At 53.1% G+C, this 19,253-nt stretch overlaps 1 long non-coding RNA gene, 4 other non-coding genes and 1 pseudogene across 8 annotated transcripts in view; 2 read left to right on the top strand and 4 right to left on the bottom strand.

The window, feature by feature from the left end:
- LOC115296802 overlaps positions 1-3,575 on the bottom strand; it is a 10,467-nt gene extending 6,892 nt beyond the window's left edge. Inside the window, exons 1-4 of one of the 4 annotated variants that reach the window (XR_003911060.1) lie at positions 2,700-3,575; positions 1,787-2,015; positions 1,176-1,415; positions 843-1,045 (exon numbers count right to left, since the gene is read on the bottom strand). This is a non-coding gene — a long non-coding RNA (uncharacterized LOC115296802). Of the gene's footprint in view, positions 1-842; positions 1,416-1,786; positions 2,016-2,699 lie in introns of those variants that run through there. The other 3 variants (XR_003911059.1, XR_003911061.1, XR_003911058.1) reach the window with 3 other exon arrangements.
- On the bottom strand, positions 3,045-3,126 carry TRNAL-AAG. Its single transcript has one exon. It is a non-coding gene; the product is annotated as a tRNA-Leu (tRNA).
- Positions 3,576-5,870: 2,295 nt separating the features above from the next.
- LOC115297216 lies at positions 5,871-5,996 on the bottom strand (annotated as a pseudogene).
- An 818-nt stretch (positions 5,997-6,814) lies between these two features.
- On the bottom strand, positions 6,815-6,886 carry TRNAE-CUC. The gene has a single exon. It is a non-coding gene; the product is annotated as a tRNA-Glu (tRNA).
- Positions 6,887-7,230: 344 nt separating this feature from the next.
- On the top strand, positions 7,231-7,303 carry TRNAF-GAA. Its single transcript has one exon. It is a non-coding gene; the product is annotated as a tRNA-Phe (tRNA).
- Positions 7,304-16,997: 9,694 nt separating this feature from the next.
- Positions 16,998-17,070, top strand: TRNAM-CAU. The gene has a single exon. It is a non-coding gene; the product is annotated as a tRNA-Met (tRNA).
- Positions 17,071-19,253: the final 2,183 nt, after the last annotated feature.

The raw sequence follows: 19,253 nt of genomic DNA on the forward strand, positions 1-19,253 counted from the left end.
GGCGCAGCCTACAGGCCCCGAGCCTGGGAAACGGATAACGCAGCTCCACTGAGCTGGGAGTGATGATGGAGTTCTGCTGAGTTGGGAGTGATAACACAGTTCTGCAGAGCTGGGAATAACAATACAGCTCTGCTCTGCGGGCTGCTGATCTTGCAAGGTCGAGGCACATCTCTTCTCCAGCAGCTCCCGACAGGACATACTATATATATCCCTGGCGGCATGCATCTGGCACTAGACTCCACCAGAGCTAGCAATACCGTGTCAACTTTTCCACCAGAGCTCCCCAACCCCCTCCTTGGCTCCCGACATCCGTTCATCCCTGTCCCCGTGGGAGAACGTGCACAGCACCGAGAGGAAGGAAGACGGAAATCAGCCGTGGGATAGTGCGCACAAATTCCAAAGCAGGAAGAAAAGACCAGGAAGGAAGGAAAGAGCAATAGGAATACGACCGGCTGGCCCCTGACGTTTTCCTCACATCCCGGGTCCCTTTGCAGAGCTTCGATCCCTGGATTTGACTTACTGCTTGTACTTACATGGCACAATCTGAACACTCAAGTGTAAAATTGAAAGCACTAATTTCCCTTTTCTCTGCCTGTTGACAACATGTATCTATCAGGTCTGATAAGGAAACAAATTAGCCTGTCAGAGCGTCAAGGGTGCTGGGAGCACAAGAGCCTCCCAGGTCAGAGATGTAAGCTGGGCAAAAATCTACCTCCACTCTCTGGGGACCTTCACCCGGGCCTGACACAGGACAGCGGCAAGAGAAAAACATACAAATTTCCTTCGTGTAAGCTTTATGTGACACATGAACCCCCCTAAAGAAATGAGTATCACAGAAGTGGTAAAACTGAAATGCTTTTACATTAGGTTGAACAAAGAGAAGCAATGTGGAAATGTAACTAAAATAGGCAAGGCTCAAGGAAAAATTTCTTTAACAAGGTCTGTGCCAAATTCTCTCAGCTTCAGCTTCCTGCTTTGGTGATAAGAATTCTACTTTCACGTTGGGATATTAGGTGGAGCATCTTCTACATCCGGGTTTTATGTCCTTTCCAGAAGAAAGAGGAGAGGATCAGAGCACCCTTCTTGCACCTGTGTTTTTAAGTGCCTTTAGCTCAAAATAATTCTTACGGCAGAGAATTATTCTGCCACCCTACAAAGGTCATTTTCTCTCTCACCGTAACAGCAGGAGCAGACTCAGCCTCTGCAGATTCCTCAAGCGCCAGCTCCCACAGGGTGACCGGAGACGGACGCCTGCACGCACGGCGGCCAGCATTACAGGACAGGAGCCCTGCGCACAGGGATCTCAGGAAGAACCTGACCTTCACACCAGGTGGACACACCTCTCTACCTGTCGAGGCCATTCTTTAAGTGAATATTCTTCAAAGACAGTCCGGAACAAAGGGCAGCTCCTGACTCTGGGGAATAATAAGAAATATGTACTTGGTCTTTGTCCCCAGTTCCTGACATAGCTCCTAAGTCCCTTGGAATTTCCCGGGTTGCCAGGAGCCTCTTTTGTTCTCACAAGGCCATGTTGGTAGGCTTCAGAATGGGACTCGTAGCTACAAAGACCAAGTCGTGGTTAGAAGCCTAGAACTTGCAGCCCCCACCCCCATCCCCTTTGCGGGAGGGGAGAAGGGCTGGGGATGATAATCCACGCCTACGTGGAAATCTTCATAAAACCCTCTAAAGGACAGAATTGGAGCTTCCGACCTGATGAAAGCCTGGAGGTGCTGGGAAGGTGCCCTGCCTGGCATATCCCCATCCCCCCACCCCCTGCCCACCTCACCTGTGCATCTCCTCCATTTGGCTGTTTCTGAGTTATGTCTGTTTATGATAAACCAGCAAATGAAAGTCAGACGCGGGCCTGAGCTCGGAGCCATTCAAGCAAATTATGGAACCCGAGGAGGGACTCTCGGGAAGCCCTGATTTGTAGCCGGCCCATCAGATGGAAGGGAGGGCTGGGACTTGCAAATGGCATCTAAAGCAGGGTGCAGTCTTGTGGGCCTTGTCGGTGTCTGCGGAAAATCGGAGAATGCGTTGTTGGGAAGGGAAAACGGTACAGATACAATGCACACGGAAACGGAGAGTCTGATGGGAAAACTGCTCTCCGCCCAGCAGTAACCACTGAGAACAGTGTGGCGCACGCCCCTCCATCCAGCCTGAGCCCCTGCTAGTCTCTAATGTCCCAGTTCTCCTAAATATGGAACTTCCAAGTCCACACGAGAACTCTCTTTTTTGGTAGAGACTTTACCATATTTTGCTAATAACTTATCTAATGCTTGTGAACAGCACTCTGAGCTCTTCTGCATATCCGCTCCCTAATAGTAATCCTGGAGCTGGTAGGAGACACGGAGAGACCGGGGAAGGGTTCCAGGAGGAAACAGCTTCCACACCAAGGACTAGAAGATGAGAAAGATGCCCTGTGTGCAAAAGGTCTGTTCGGAGCAGGGAGCCCCCAAGCTGCCGAGACGTGCGGCGCAGCTGAGCCGAAGCAGAAAAGCGCGCAGCGCGCAAGGGATCAACGCTAGAGGCACCCGTGGCTGGGGGCGCCCGGCACTGGGGGTACCTGACGCTGGGGGCACCCGCGGCTGGGGGGGAGTTGCCGCTGGGGGCCACCCGGCGCTAGGACGAACCGGACGCTAGGGGGCACCTGACAATGGGAGGCACTGGACTGGGGGGCATCTGGCGCCGGACCGCACCTGGCGCTGGCGGGTGTGTCCGCGGTCATGGGACCAGCACTGGCGCCCTCCGCGGGAGTGTCTTGTCAGATCTGCATGATAGGGCTCCAGACACCAGACAGCCCGCTGCCGAGGCCGCAAGACCAGCGGCTATTCCGGAGACACCTTATCCCTTCGGAGGGGTCCGAGGATAGGCCTGGAGGTACAAAGAGATTGCCAGAGTCTGACTCAGGTCTTGAGGACCGCGAGCACAAAAGCACCTCCTGGCTGGTTACGGCTGTATCCGGAATAAACACGAGCCAAAGGAGTAAAAGGGGCCTGAGAATGCGGGAACCGTTCACACCGAGCGTAAAGCAAGAAAATCCTTGGCAGCGGTGGGATTCGAACCCACGCCCCCGAAGAGACTGGAGCCTTAATCCAGCGCCTTAGACCGCTCGGCCACGCTACCACTTCCGGCATAGGGAGTGCCTCCCAGTCCCCTAGAGGCGTCAACAGCGGCCTCCAGGGACTTCCGCCCGGCGCGACCTCCGCCGTCCGACGGGCGGCCCGCCTCCCTCACTGTGGGCGGGAACCAGACAGTCCCTGAGGAGCAGGACGGCGGTGGCGACACAGTCTCTACGTCGTCACAGAGCAGACTGCCTACCAACAGCGCCGCGTCTCCCCTGCGCAGGCGCGGGGCTGCCGCGACCCGCTCCTTTGACCCAGGCAGTTGGGTTCCCACGTGCGAACACGCTGAGCGCAATTTATGTCATAAATAAGGCCGCAGTAGTTAGCAACTGCAGTTTCTGTTTCATGTGCCTTTTATCGTCGAAACATTCGCCGAGTGTGCTGGCGGACATTCCAAGGAAGCCTAGCCTCTGATACAATTGCCCACAGCAGCTCCTGGACCTCACCGGACGTTCCCGCGGCGCCGCCAGGACTTACCGGAAGCCCCGACGCGCGAACTCTCGCGGTAACGCGCACGGTCTCGCGGGACTTGCTCTCGAGCGGATACCTGCGTGCTCGCGGAATACCGGTGCTCCGAAGGTCCCGGAGGCGGAGCTCTGAGGGACGGGGCAGGGCCGGTCCCCTGGTGGCTGCCCGACCCCGGTTGTGGCCACATTCCTCCATCCTCCAAGGTCAGCATTCACAACTCTCCTCTGTTCACACGACCTCCTCCTCCTACCAAGATCACCGGCTGCTCCTTACGGGTTCAAGCATCTCCCAAATAAGCGTGGAGGGCACCCCTCACCCTTCCCCCACGGAAGCCCCAGGGCACCACTGGAAACACTGGTTATTTTGCCGAGGTTTGGCTGGACCCTCATCTTTGAGAGGGACGTGCTCAGACATGGGTATGACCAGGCAGGTTTAAGGAGCTGAGGTTGACTTGTGCGGCCATAACGCCGCTGGGAAATGTTGGCCTGATACCTGCTGACAGAGTGCCGACAGCCTTCCCAGGTGCGACAGCACCCACACCTACTGTCGGTGACAGCGTGTATCTACCTGGACAGGAAGAGACTATTCCGGAAGGCAGGATATTCACACTGAGCATGACAGGACCCTCTCCGGCCACACCCACGAGCCCCCTCACTCTCAGCCAAGAACGGGTGTCTTAAGTTGTGGTTAAAAATAGACATCTCGCACAACTGAGCAGTTTAACCGTTTGTAAGCATAGAGTGGCGTTAGGTACGTTCCCATCCTGCCCGTTGCGTTCTCTCTCTCCGTTTTTTTTTTTTTACATTTTATTTATTTTTGAGAGAAGAGAGAGACAGAGCTTGAACAGGGGAGGGGCAGAGAGAGAAAGAGACACAGAATCCAGAGCAGTCTCCAGGCTCTGAGCTAGGGGTCAGCACAGAGCCTGACATGGGGCTCGAACCCACAAACCTTGAGATCATGACCTGAGCCGAAGTCAGACGCTCAACTGACTGAGCCACCCAGGCGCCCCTGTCTCCATTTTTTAAACAACCTCAGGATCACAACTCAGAGTCACAATTTGCCCAAAGAAAGCCCCACCCACCCCTCCATGCGGAGGTGCCATGGATAGGGCTACTCACGTTTGTCGATCTTTCTTCTTCCTTCTAATGCAGAGAAGGCGGCGCGTGAAACAGCCGGTGACTGTGTGAAATGAGGCTGAAGATCTCCCTTGGGAACCGGGTGGGCGAGGGAGGGCAGGTCCGTGATTAATCAGTGACGTGTTAGCGTGGCTTCAACAAACAAATGTGTGGCACAGAGTAGTTCACTAGTATCTCATCATCCTTAGTTGCAATGCTCTACCTGCAGAAACTACCTTAGGAAAGAATGACTAAGAAAAAAGATGATCCAGAAAGCAGAAGCCACATAGTAACCCTCGCAGCCAAAGCCTCACTTTCTCCCGTTCCCCTGTATCCTTCCTCACCTGTGGTGTCTGCTGCCCGCACCTGGGCTCCCTGCCAGGTGCTCCCTGAATCCCTCACTAGACAGCAGAGTCCTCGCCACAGACCCACCACTTTGGGACAATTTTTAATGCTTAGAGACACCGAGCAGGAATACCATCCTGCTACATGTCCATTGACTCAGTGCTTCACCAACTTCACCTTGATCCATCAAGGCACCAATCCAAGAACTGATGACCTCTCTAGTGTTTGCATCTTTGCATGATGAACTCAGACGGAAATCGGAAGGATGAAGTAAGCTGAGAGAGTGACTATATCAAATGGACAACAGCAGGCCACCCACTCATTCAGTAAGTACTGACTGTGTGCTACAAACAGTATAGTGTGCAGGGAGGGGGACAAAACATGAGACTCTTAACCCCAGAGAAGAGTCCGAGGGGTGCTGGAGGGGTGCTGGGTTGGGAGGAGGGGCCTTGAGGAAGGCGCTTGCTGGGAGGAGCACTGGGTGTTCTAAGTACGGGATGAATCACTGCATTCTACTCCTACAATCATTATTGCACTATATGATAACTAACTTGGATGTACATTTTAAAAATAAAAATAAATAAATATATTTTTTTAAGTATCGTTTGTCAGCTTCTAGTATATAAGAAGCTAGTCTGTGTCTTTCTGCCTAACGTTTCACAGGAATCAGCCCTCTAGACCTGATGGCAATTGCTTCCTTTCCTGAGCAAACTTTTCACGTTGTCTGTTTTGTCTTCTCCATATGTAACAAGGATCCTTTCCTTCACTTTATATCTCTTTTTAGGGAGCAGTATGGGTGGCAGGCCTGAATGTATTTAATGCTTTTTTTTTTTTTTTTTTACTTTTTCACATAAAGCTAATTAGATTAGTGACAAGGGACTCTTCTTTGAACTGATAAGAACAGATACTACGCTGGAACTTAGCCAAAAGGCTGAGAAGCGATTAGGGGACTCTTCTTTGAAAGCTATATGGTTTTCCTCCTTCTGTTATAAGCTATTACTATTTCTCCATGGAGAAAAAAAAAACAATCCCTAATCTGTACCTTAGCACAGTAGGTTCTCACATGCTCCCTGTGGGTTTTGGTTTTGTATATATAGTCAGCGCCCAGCATAGTGACCGGTCCGTGGTAGGCAAACTTCTTAGACAACTTAATCTTACATATGCGTCAAAGTTGATTAACTAAGGGAGGTGTTGGCAGGGCGTCCTGGGGGACAGGACGCTGGGGTGGGGGGCAGGGAGTCCCGGGGGGCAGGGCATCCAGGGGTCAGAGCTGTGGAGGGGTAGCGCAGGGCAGGGCGTCCCGGGGGGCAGGAGGAGCGGGACCGGCTCCCAGGCAGGCGTGTCTGGGGTGACCTCTGGGCATCTGCGCCGCGGGCCTGGACGCTCGAGGAGGCGGCAGGACACCCGCGGCAGGGGACTTACTGGCCCTCCTGTCCTCCTGCCCGCGGTCCAGGTTCTCAGCTCGTCCCAAAGAGCCCCGCAGGTGACCGCTTCCCTCCGCCTTCCCGGCTCCGGTGCCCTCCCGCGGGGTCCGGGCGGCGGGACACTGGGAACCGCGCGGCGCTGGCGGTGTAGCCAGGTGGGCGCTCTCTCCCCGCGTTGTTTATACCACGGAGATACGTGGTCATTTTGCACGTGCAGCACCCACACTGTTGGAGGATTTGAAAGACGCCTCCTGTGAAAATGAAAATTCGCTCTTGTACGATTTAGTGCCCAGTCTGTACTTGATCCTCCAGGCTCTGTGCTGGAAGAAAAAGCACATTCCCTGACCGGGAATCGAACCCGGGCCGCGGCGGTGAGAGCGCCGAATCCTAACCACTAGACCACCAGGGAGGTTAGGAGTAGTTGATCCGAAGAGCCCTACAGGCTGGATGTGCCACCGCCAGCCTGGGGGACGCTGCCGGACCGGGGGCCCCACCGGGAAGAGGCACACGGAGCCCACCGACGTTCCCGACGGGGCTAACCCAGTCCTTACGGCGGGTCCCGCGGCGGCTACCTGGACTGTCCTCCTCGTCCCTCCCCGTAGTGGCCGAGGTGCCCGGACAAGAGACCGTCTCTTCGTCTTCGGTATCCTCAAAGTGCGCATCCTGGTGTCGGTTAAATAAAGGCTGAGACGCAGAGACGAGAAAGACGCTAGTGACAAAGTCATCCATTCTAGCCGGAGCCCAGGGGGCGGAGCCGAAATAGCTCAGTTGGGAGAGCGTTAGACTGAAGATCTAAAGGTCCCTGGTTCGATCCCGGGTTTCGGCAAAGGAGCTGCTTCTTTTTGGAGCCTGTAATAGTTAGACTATTGCCTTTGTCCCCAGCAAGTATGAAAATACCTGTTGAACCAAAAAAAAAAAAAATACGGTAACGTTTTTCTCAAAACGCGCAATCAGGAGCGGAAAAGGAGGCCGCGGGAGATCGTGGAAGGGGAGGAGCCAGGCGCGCTCCACGAAGACCGCCCTCCCTTCCCGGCCGCGGACTCCCGCCCGAGGCCCCAGTCGGAGGCTCTGCTCTCCCCGTCCTGACCCCTCCCCCGGCCCCTTTCTCGGCCAAAGGCAGGGCCTGCAGGTGCACCGGGAAAAGGGAAGTTTAATAGAGTAGCAGTTCCATTTCATTCTCCATTTCAGGCCCGTCACTAAATACTCATCGAATGAGCGGGCTCCACGCAGCTCTGCAGAGCGGGACAGGCAGGAAAGGTTCCCGGGTAGGGAGCCACCTGAGCAAGTACCCGCTGGCGGCGGGGTTGCGGAGGGCGCCCCGACGCTGCCTTAGCCGCCCTGCCCCCTGCTCACCTGCCGGCTCTGCGCTGGGCCCAGTCTTCGCCGTGCTTCTCAGACAACAGGGTTTCCCTCACTTCCAAGACTGATTAACGCTCACCCGAGTGTCTGACCGCTCTGCCCAGGCCGCGCCGCCTTGGTCTTGACCTCTGCCGTAAGTGCCTCTCCGCAGGAGGACGGCCCGAATCTCCATCTCCACACCCCGAACAGCTGGCCTCCTCCTGTCTTGCCAGATTCTTCCCGGACTCTCCACCCACCACCGCACCTGCTGGGAGAACAGCATTTGTCTCCGCTTCTCCGCCGCATCAGTCCCGCGGCAGCTGACGTCCGCTGTGGGAGAACGTTACCCTCCGCTTCCCAGCCGCAAATGCCTCGGTTCTCTCTCGGCTGTGACTAATGGTGTGCGGGCTGCACACTGCTGGCTGCCTCCCTGCCCCCGGCGTCTTCCCTGGGCCGGGGCCCTCGCTCCTGCCGTCCTTCTCCAGGCTCTGTCTGTGCGCTCGGACTCTCCTCTTCCCTCCTGTAAGAACTCTTAGGAATGGCTACTTTCAGCTCCTGACCGCCATCCTCTTTGAATTGAATTTTTCATTGTTAGACAACTGGAGACTCACACGCAGTTATAAATAATGCGCAGAGATCCCGACCAGGCACGATTTACCTGGTTGCCACCAGCGGTGACGTCTTGCAAAACTTTAGTGCAACGTCACTAGCAGGATGCTGATATGATGCAGTTAAGATACAGAACATTTCCAACACCACTGGGAGCCCTCATGTCGACCCTTAACAGCCACATCCACTTTCCTCCTGCCCCCGCCCCCACATGTGGCAATCACTAATCTGCTTCCATTTCTATAACTTTGTGAATGGGATGTAAATGGAATCACACAGCATGTCACCTGTTGAGACTGACTTTTCGCACTCACTATAAGAATTCTTTGGAGATTTATCCAGGTTGCTGAGTGCATCAATAGTTTCTTGCTTCTTCTTACTGAGTAGTATCCTCCAGTGTGAATTACCACACTCTGTGTGAACATCCTCCCACTGAAAGGTTGCTATTATGAATAAAGCTATTATAGGCCTTTGTGTGCAGCTTTCTGTGTAAATACCAGCCTTCCTTCCGTGGAAGAAATGCGCAGGACTGCAACTGCTGGGTGGTATTGTAAGGACGCAGGTCTGATTCCGGTTTCCCCTCTGACCTTGAAGGCCAGCTAACACCATTAACATTTTTGGGGGTGGGCCTAAAGATGGCGGTTAAGCCTAGTCACGCCCTAGGTGAGGGTCCTAGTCACGCCCTCCCTGAGGGTCCTGGGTCCACTCTGTAATTGGTTAAAGTTACTGTCAATGATGTGATGCTATAATGATTGGCCCCCTGTACCTGTGTCACAATTTCCTGTAACTCCCCCTTCCCAAACTCATAAAAGGCCCTGCCCCGCCATGTTCAGGGCTGGCTCCACGTGGATCCAGTGGGTTGTTGAAGTCTGTGAGCCGGAGTTTACGCTGGCCGGCCCTACATTCGTAATAAAGCCCTTTGCTTTTGCATGCGTGAGCGGCTCTGGGTTTTGGGGGCGATATTAAAATCTGGGTACAACAGGTGGAGAAATTCCCAAACGGGCTGGTCAGAAGAGTTCCCTCCAGCCCCACTGACTGCACCACCCTTCCCTGCATCCAAACCGGAACACCAAGCATAGGATAGCATCTAAAAATGATAATAGCAATAAGACAACATCAAAACGACTTGCCAGTTTGGGCTGTCCCAGAGGTGGAATCTGAACCAATCAATCCGGAATTACCTCATCCGCACCAGTGAGGTGATCTGCCTGACAGCCAGCCCCCCACAAGAGAAGCCTGTAGCAAAAGAAAAGGATTGTTCCGGCCAAGTAACCTTGAGGAAGGAGCAGGAGAGTCTTAATGGGCCGATTACATCAACTTCCTTCGTTGAGGGTGGAGGGATGGATGGAGAAGGCTCCAGTGAGGGATTACCTCTTTGGTGCTGATCAGAAAATTCCCAACTGACCCGTTAAGACTTTCATTTCTGGGGGAGGCTGGAATTGCGGTCAGGTTAACTGTTAAGCACAGGTGTGGTGACCTGGCCTAAACAACACCATTTGGGGCCTGTGGTTTTCTCTTTAACAACAATAAACATGTTTTTGGTCTTTACTAGAGTTCCTGGATCTGAGCTCCACGACTCTAGGAATTTCCTAAAGGACAAGAACCTCAAAGGTGCATCTTGTTATATTAATGAGGTGATTTTTTGGATCCCCGGGGAGGAAGACTGGTGGCTGCGGAAACCAACGGGAAACGCCCTAGTTACTAGTTTAGCTCCACCGCAGCGGAGAGCATCCAGGAGCACGGGCCTGGCTGACAGAGGGAAGACCAAGTGGAGGAAGAGACGCCCTGGGTGACAGCCAGTCTCCAAAGACTGACCCGAACGTGGCGCGTTCCCAGTGAGCCTGGGCTGACCTCCTGGAGGGTCACTGAGGTGACCCTGTGACAGCTGTGTACGAGAGGGTGGTTAGTTAGGCTCTAACAGGGTGCTGGAAGAGGCCTGTCCCGGCAGCCCTCCTGGGAAACCCCACCACACTGAGTGGCCTGAGGTGGCTGACAAAATGCGTCAGGGTCCACACTGCTCCTTCATTGGAGGAGATTAATGCACCAAAACCTCCTCCCTAAGGGAGTCAGGCCAGGAGCCCCTAACCAAGTAAGGAGGGGAATAAGCGTGTAGCCCTGCTTCCAAGAAACCCCGGTCTCAAGTAAGAGTATTCCAGCCCCTCCCAACTACTGTCAGCAAAAGACCCAAACCGACCCCTGGGGCCCTGGGGCTCACAGCTCGCTTTTGCGCTGGCTCTGTTTCTCTCGCGCTCTCTCTCTCGCTCACCCTCTCACATCACCGGAGTGTGCTTTTTGACGATGGAGGAAAAGCCTAGCAAACGGGCAGCAAACACCCACCCCCACCCCATCAGGTGGATGTGCTCCCGGCGGCCCAGGAAAAAAGAAAGGGGGAAACAAATGATTAGCTGATAGAGTTCATAGTCCTGCAGGACCAGAGTCTCCAGCAGTTTACAAATATCTCAGTAAATCGCAAGAAAAGGCAATCTTCTGAATAGCCTAATCTCCAGAAACCTGCAGACCCGGTCCCCTGGAGCCCCAGCCGCACCTGCCCCTCCAGAGTGCTGTGGGAAAAAAGCAGAAGGAAATGGCAGGTTGAACTAAGTTTCCTTACAACCAGCCGCCCATTGGCAGAGACTTGAATCAAGCAGAATAAAATGCTCCTCCGGAACTCCCTACGGCCTTAATGCTAATGATTTGCTAGAGGGAACCCCGCCCCCAGCTTGACAACAGCTAGGCCTCCAGTGTCCGGGGGAGTCTTCTTTAGCATATGGAAATCTCACTGGAAACTTCCCCCTAGAGTTTGCCTCACCCCAAACCCCAAGGTACAAAACCTTTCTGTTCTCACGTTCCGGGACAGCTCTGCCTGCCCACGGGTTCTGTCTCCAAGCCTTAATAAATTCACCTTTTTGCATCAAAGACGTCTTCAAGAATTCTCTCTTGGTCGTCGGCTCTGGACACCATGAACCCCACAATCACCCCCAAAAACCTCGTCACTTTCTGCTTGAATAAACCTCTATGCTTTGGAATTCTTCCTTACGCTTTTGTAGATCATCAGAACGCAGTGTGAGCTGTGCTTGGCAACGCCCCAGACCTCGGGGAGGCGGAGAAGTGTCCTTCTGACCGGAGAGGTAGGTGTGACTGGTGGTTGTGCAGGCCGATCCTGCAGAACTGGGGAAGCTGGGCCAGAGCTGGCGCACAGGCGCCTTCACGCAAATATGCGACCCACAAGGATGGAAGAATTCCAGCAAAGTACCGAACAGGGGAAATGCCAAGTCTCCTCAAGGGCTCAGGCCCAACGTCAGCCCCCCACTCAGCTTCTCCGCAGAGTCCTGCAGGGCACGTCCCGTGACGGGCACTGAGGAGAGTGTGCAAGAGGGCGGATCCATGGGGCCAGGTTGGTGGAACGTGGCAAGTCAAACAGAGCCCGATTTGAAAAGGACAGGAACGTGGTGACATCATCCACCTGCCATCAGAGGAGCTGGTCTTTTCTCATGAAGAGTGAGATTGGAAAACCAGGGTTTAAACAGTGTGAACAGGCCCCGTCCACGCAGGTGGAGAAATGCCGGTGCTCACGGCACTAGGACGTCCCCAGGGCCAGGAGATGGGGTTTGGAGGTGAGTGAAAGGAAACCAGCAGCTGATGAGGACGTGTTGCTGGGAACCATCCCCTTAGCACAGGCGACAGCTGGCTCAGAACTGAGGGGGACTGGGCCGCCAGGGAGGCCAGTCTGGTAAGCGACTGACTTCAGCTCAGGTCACGGTAGGTGGGTTCGAGCCCCGGGTCATACTCTGTGTCTCCCCCTCACTCTACCCCTCCCTCCCTAATTCTGTCCATCTCTCTCTCAGAAAATAAGCATTAGGGGCACTTGGGTGGCTCAGTGGGTTAAAGCTGCAAACTTTGGCTCAAGTCACGATCTTGGGGTTCGTGAGTTTGAGCCCCGTGTCAGGCTCTGTGCTGACACCTCGGAGCCTGGAGCCTGGAGCCTCCTTCAGATTCTGTCTCCCTGCCCCTCCTGTGCTCATGCTCTGCCTCTCAAAAGTAAATAAACATTAAAAAAATTTTTTTTAAATAAATAAATGTTAAAAATTAAAAAAAAAAGGGGGTCTCAGGTGGGGAGGACTGGGTAGGAGATTCAGGAGAAAAAGGAAGAGAAAAGAGGATAGGATGGTAACAGAAAATACTTCAGGATAAAATCGAGACTCTTGTCGAAGAGGGAGAGAAGTGTTAACCGTTCCTTTAACCGGAGACCCTAGTCTGAGAACTGGAATTTCTTTCTCTTCGCTTGCCTGACTCTGTCAGGAGCCAACCTCAGCCCTTCTCACCTCTCCAGGTTTGTGTGAGGCTTGTGAGAAAAAATCCCCCTGTGCTGTCCTCTTCCTGGTTGAGCAAACGGGGTTCAGATGTGCCAGCAGGATGCAGGTTCCCTCCGCGCTCCTGTCATCCCAACCCTCCTCTCTCTAGGCTTTTCTCTGAGGTTTCTCAAAGTTTTTCTAGTGGGATCCGTAATTAGAAATACGATTTATATCACGATCCTTACTTATTTGTCATGCACGCCGACATTTTGCACCTATTCTCTTTCATCTAAATGGAAATTCTGGGTGCGATCCTCCAAAGTCATTCATTTCTTGGCCCACAAAGACATCACAGCCAGCACTTTGAAAAACACACCACCGTTGATCTTATACTTAAACTTCAAGTACCAACCCAAGACGAAAGTTTCAATCATGTCTTATACTGACCACTTCTGCCTTTTAGGTTCATTTTTGTAAGAGTTACCTTAAGAAGGCGATTGAGCCGCCATTCTGCTGTGGGTTGGAGAAGAACTCCGTGCACCTACGACCCCCACCCCTCACCTGCAGACCTGGAATGTCCTCGTCAGTTTGAAAACAGCCCAGTCATGAAGCTCCAGCTTCCCATCACCCTGACAGAGGAGGCAACCTATTCCATCCCGCCTCGTCCCTGAAATGCCCTTATTTGATAATCTGCCCTCCCAAGATCAAACCCGGAACCCCCTCACCCATAAAAAACCCGCCCCTCCCCTACCAGACGCGACTTCCCTGACTCCCCACTCCTGGGGTCATGGACCCTCGCCCGGGAATCGCAGATCCCAATAAAGGCTTTCTTGGCTCCATAACTTGGTCTCTTTCTTTCCTCTGTCTCTGCCTCCATCTCTTAAATCTTACAATTTTCTCTTGCCCACTGGCAACTTGTCTAATGCGTCTCCTTCCTCCTCACCTCTACACCTTCCGGATGCAACCCAGGTTTCATTGGTAATCCCAGCATTCCTAGCGTGGGTAGCCTTCGTCTCCTGTGCCCGCTCCCAGCCCCTGCTCACATAAAAGTGCACCCCCACTTCCTCCGAACCCTGACTGTCTGCACAGGGCAACAACACGCCTGACTGTGCTCTTCTCTTAAAGAGACTTTAGACCTCTAAACCAGACGTCACTGCCCAACTTCAAAAGCCCCTGCCGACTCCATCCTGAGGAATCCAGCGACCAGTCTTCAGCCTTCAGTTTGCTCCACTTCTCAGGAGCGTTTGGCCTGGTTGGTCTTCCCCCTTTGCAGAAACACGTGCTCCACTTCACTTCTGGAACACCACGCCCTCCCATTTTCTTTCTACTTAAATGGAGTTCCTTATTTCCTCACCTGCCCAACCTCTGGAATCTGGAGCTCCCCCGGGCCCTGGCTTGAAGCCAGGTGTGTGCAGGCACATGGCTGCCTGCCTGAGCTCCCCCGATGGTTAGACGGAGGAATCCTCTGCCCCTGATGCTTCCCAAACCTAAACCTCCTCCCCTACGCCCTGTGCCCCACCAGTGTAGTCAGCGATGTGACTGGCGTCTCCCGCACCGAATACCTAAAAAGCAGGTGTTCACAGATGCCTTGATTTGCTCTCCAGCCTACAGAACTCCTCCTGCACTTCTCCTCATCTTGATAAAAAGACAGCAGCAATTTGGTTTTTTGTTTTTGTTTTTGGGTTATTTTTGTTTATTTATCTTGAAAGAGAGCAAGATGGAGCACCTAGGTGGCTCACTCGGTTGAGCGTCAGACTTCAGCTCAGGTCATGATCTCGCAGTTAATGGGTTTCTGTGCTGACAGCTCAGAGCCTGGAGCCTACTTCTGATTCTGTGTCTCTCTCTCTGCCCTTCCCTTACTCATGCTCTGTTTCTCTCTGTCTCAATAATAAGTACAAATGAAAAAAAAGAAAGGGAGCAAGCAGGCAGGGGACAGGCCAAGAGAGAGAGGGAGAATCCAAGCAGGTTCCACACTTGACCCGTCCGGCAGGTTGGTCAACGCAAGTCCTAAGGGAGGGAGTGATAATTGGGGGGCAGGGGGCACAGAGAATGGAGGCAAGACAAAGTCTCTGATCAAGCCTCGTTTATTGAGAGAACACACACATCTTATAAAGGATTCAAGGCTGGAAGCAAGACAGCCTGACCTAGATCGGTTGCTAGGAAACAGGGTCAAGTGATAAAGGCTAGGGTAAAGGAGGAACCAAACTGAACTTTTCACGCAGCACCTGAGGGGCCGACACTGCCCTGCCTGCAGGCGGTTGATCTTTGTTCTTCTGGCAGCTTCCCGCACACACTGTCAACGCAGAGCCTGAAAACACAGCAATAATCTGAATTTGTGAAATAAAACTTGATTTTAAACAAGTTGTACTCTTAGTAAAGAAATCAAGAAAGTCCTGTTTCGCTTGCTGGCCTGGCTGCCCTCTCCTGCGAACATTTTCTTTCCATCTGAAGCAGTGTTATTTCCCCCCAACATGAGTCTTGTGTGTGCCTGCGTGTCTAAACTTTTGTCACAATCTACCATCATACCATCAAACAAAGTTGGAGAAAGAGCACAGACCTCTTTGTTTTACTGTGGTCCATTTTGATATTCTCACCCTCAACATGTTTCCAAGTTAGAGGACACTCCTTGTATCCCACAGTTTTGAAGGGAAGGTTCTAGAGGAAGCCAATGGTTTGGCATTTTTTCCTACGGCGCACGACAACCATAGCCAACGGGGAGGCACACGCCTCGGTCTCCTCCGTTTCTGTGAGGTCGGAGGTCTCACTCGGTTCTGCTGCACAGTTTGAAGGAACTACACCCTGGCCACCAGGCTTCATCAAGCACAGCAGCCTCGAGATCACGAGGAAGCAAACAGTCATTTGTGAGCAGTGCTGTGTATAAGGTGTGCGGAACATTACCACGTGGTATCTTCTCCTTTTCTTTGGTGAAAGGTTTATAGGCTGAATGGAATTTGCCAAAACTTACTTTTGCACTTTCTGCCAAATATACATATAGGCAAGAAAGCTCTAGTTTATATTTGAACAAGATACCAATAACCATTTGTTTTATATAACTGGTGACTTCATTAAATATACGTACTGGCTGAGAAGAAGGTTTTCGATGCTACGCTGCAAACAAAAGGCATAGCAGCTGGCGGGAATTTTCTGACTTAAAGTGACAGCATATTGCGGAGAGCAAGGTCCTCTGTCAGAATCAGCTCCAGGCTACAAGCTGCCCGGAGGCGTATTGACACGTTCTCTCTACTTTGTGCACCTGCTGCAGCCTCTGGTCAGGAATAGAGCAAGCAGTGAGATAATGCCCGTTTTTCCTAGTGTTCGACTCCACGCTATTTTCAGTGTCATTTAGGATGTGAAAGATCTTTGATCAGAAAACGTCATGGGACTTGTGGATTCCGCTTCCCTGGACAGATCCACGCCTCTCTCTGCCCCGTGGGGAGTTCCAAATCTTCTCCTGTGCGTTCTCCCTGGTGTGATTCGTCCCTCCTCCGGTTGTATCTGCTCTTCCATTTTACAGCGTTTTAGCAACGTCTGGGCCACCCTGGTGTTCACACGGCAATCCTCATTTTCATTACCGGACTTCTTGGGAACGCGGTCACACTATTCACTCCTAAAAACTACACCAGCCCTGGACCGAGCTAGGGACTGACGCAGCCCGTCAGTCGCCCTAGCCTGGCCTGGGGACAGTGGCGGCCGCACCTGTCGGGTGCGGACCTGCCCAGCTGCTGAAACTAAGGTACCCGCGAGGCGCGTACCAACTCTGCTTCAGTTAAAGGTACTTAAACCCGCAGAACTTGAATCCAAAGCACAGCAGTTCATCCACGGGCAGAACACGGACGTTCCCAAAGTGCTTGCTTTGCCTCAGGAAGTCACCCCGAGCGCGCGTCTCTACGAACCCCAGCTACCGCCAGCGGGCCGGGCGGGGGGGCAGGGCCTCGGCGCGGGAGTCGGATACGACGCACAGCCCCGGGGTGTCCGTAGGGGTGAGGCTGTCCAGGATGTGACCACCTGGCTTGGAAGTGACCTGCCTCCCGGGAAGCGGTGCGCCGGCAGGGGACACCGGGCGGACCCTCCTCCCGCGCCCCTCCCCGGGCGCCTCCGCGCCGGGACCGCGTGGCCCGCGGGTCCCCGGGGCAGCAGGACGCGGTCCCCGAGGGCGGGCGGGGCTGGGGCTCGTCCTGAGGCGGCGCAGACGGTGCAGGGGTGCGGCGGCACCAGGCCCTGGCGAAGCAGAACCCAAGTAAATCCGGGTAAAAACATGTGCCGGTGGCCGCTTAGCCACCTGCCTCCTTAGCGCAGTAGGCAGCGCGTCAGTCTCATAATCTGAAGGTCCTGAGTTCGAACCTCAGAGGGGGCAGCTCCGTTTTGCCTTCGCCGGTCACACACCCGGGGATAATCCTCGGTCTATACCCGCAACAGCCTCTCAACTCTCCCCAGTGAGCCAGATCGCTTGTCCAAGTCCCTCTGATTTCCACTCTTCCTTGCGACAGTGTCCTTTTATGGGTGCCACTTCGCGTATTGAAATAAATGATTGGACAGATAGACGAAAGCCCGTTCAGTGTCCCCGAGGGAGGCCTGTGGCTTCCTCTTCTCTAGATGCGCCAGGTCCCCGCCGCCGTCTGCGGGTGTGACCTGGTCCTGACTCCTCGCCGCTCGCTCTGCACCGGCAGGTGCCCCACAGACACAAGAGGCAAGGAAGGCTCTTCCCTAAAACCTTCAGAGGGAGCACAGCTCTGTCAATACCTTGGTTTTGGACGTCTAGCCTCCAAAACATAATTAATTGATTGGTTAATAAAAAATTAAGTTCTAATTGTGTTAAGCCACACAGTTTGTGGTAATTCGAGCCGGCAGCCTTAGGAAACTAATACAGCATTTTGCCTCCCCGCCCGACCTCCCAGCACAGCAGTGCACCTGTGTTATTCCTGCTGGGAGCCGCCAGCCTCGCTGGGGACACGGTCACGGCGAGGAAATGGCAGACGTCTGCACAGCTCCTGCCACGAGGCGAAACTGGTGTCTCCTACTCCTATTGGCTCATACTGGGAACGGGACTGCGGGTATTGAAGGCCTCACAATGTTCCACATCAGACCGATATTCCCCACACAGATACCTCATGGGAAGAAGCATATTCCCACCTCTACTAAGAAGAATTTAGACAAAGCACTGCAGATGTTTGTTGAAAGGCTCTTCTAATGAGCCTCACAAACCTAAGACATAGATAACAAAGGGGGTTACTATTAACTCTGGCCCGGAGGAAAAGAGCCTAACTTAGAGATAAGAAACAGACAAGAGCCGGACATAAGTCACTGCACATACCTTTGCTCACTGGTGCCACAAAATACCTTCCCTTACACTGACATCCGTTATGAGGATGCGTAAAAATAGTTAAAACTTAAACTCATACACAAAGGCCGGCACATCGAGGGCCCCTAAGGCGCTTACACCTTCAACATCAAATAACAAGGTTGACACAAGCAACTTACTAACCAGAGCAAATACCTTCTTCCTTTTGTGAGCCAGACGGAATGACTCCTGGCCTAGCCCATGCCTGAATCTTAGCCTTATTGATATAAACAAATGTGTTTGCTCTCTGCTTCTCACTGAGAACACCCCGCCATCTTCTTAGTTGGAAGATTCACTACCAGTTTAAACAAATGTGTATGTTACCTGCTTTTCACTGAGAATATCCTGTCATCCTAGTATTTGTGAAAACTACCTCACTGTCGTTAGACTAGTTCTGCAACAATGCCTCTCTAAAACCTGTCTCTGCACACTTTTCAAGGCAGCTTATCACTGAGATTTATTCGGAGTAAAAATTCCACTTTCTGATGTCATGCTAACACTTGAGCTATAAATAAAGACACAAAAGCCGACAGAGGGAGATGCCCGCCTGGTGGTCAGGAAGAAGCCGAGGCTCTCCCGCCCTCTGGCCGCCACCGTCCGCCCTTCAGGGACCCCGGGCCCTGCCGGAGCCGGAGCCGGGCAGTTCCCTCTGGAACACTTACTGCTATATGAATTGCCTCCTCCTCTTACTCAGCGCCCTCACGTCACCCACCCTCCCCCTTACATGGTCCCAGGAGGGTCCTCACTCGTCTCCTGCATCCACTCCTGTGTTCCAGCGTGTGTGCCTCAGTACCTGACCATGAACACGTGTCAATATAATCAGTGCATTAACCAGCACATTAAATCTTTTTCTTTTCCGTCCATATTCCCTGTCACTCCAGGCAATCAACATCTCAAATCTGGACTTTCGCAATAGTCCGAGCAGGAGACACACCTACTGAAGGTCACCCTGCAGGCCACACCTCTCTAGTGCTGGAAACAGGGCCAGGCTTGCATTGCTCCGGCAGGATGTCTGGGCCGCTGAGAGTTGTGTTCGGGAGAGCTCACTCAACAGTCATCCTGATGCAGTGTCTTCAGACCCCTCAGCCTCTGGTTCCAGAGGCCTGTCTCCCCACAGTTTAACGGATGCCCTTAAAGATTTGAGGGAGACCTGACGGCAGGGTTAGCTGAGTCTTTTTTTTTTTTTTTTTTTTTTTTTT

The sequence above is a fragment of the Suricata suricatta genome, chromosome 7, assembly GCF_006229205.1.
Source record: "Suricata suricatta isolate VVHF042 chromosome 7, meerkat_22Aug2017_6uvM2_HiC, whole genome shotgun sequence".
Lineage (NCBI taxonomy): Eukaryota > Metazoa > Chordata > Mammalia > Carnivora > Herpestidae > Suricata > Suricata suricatta.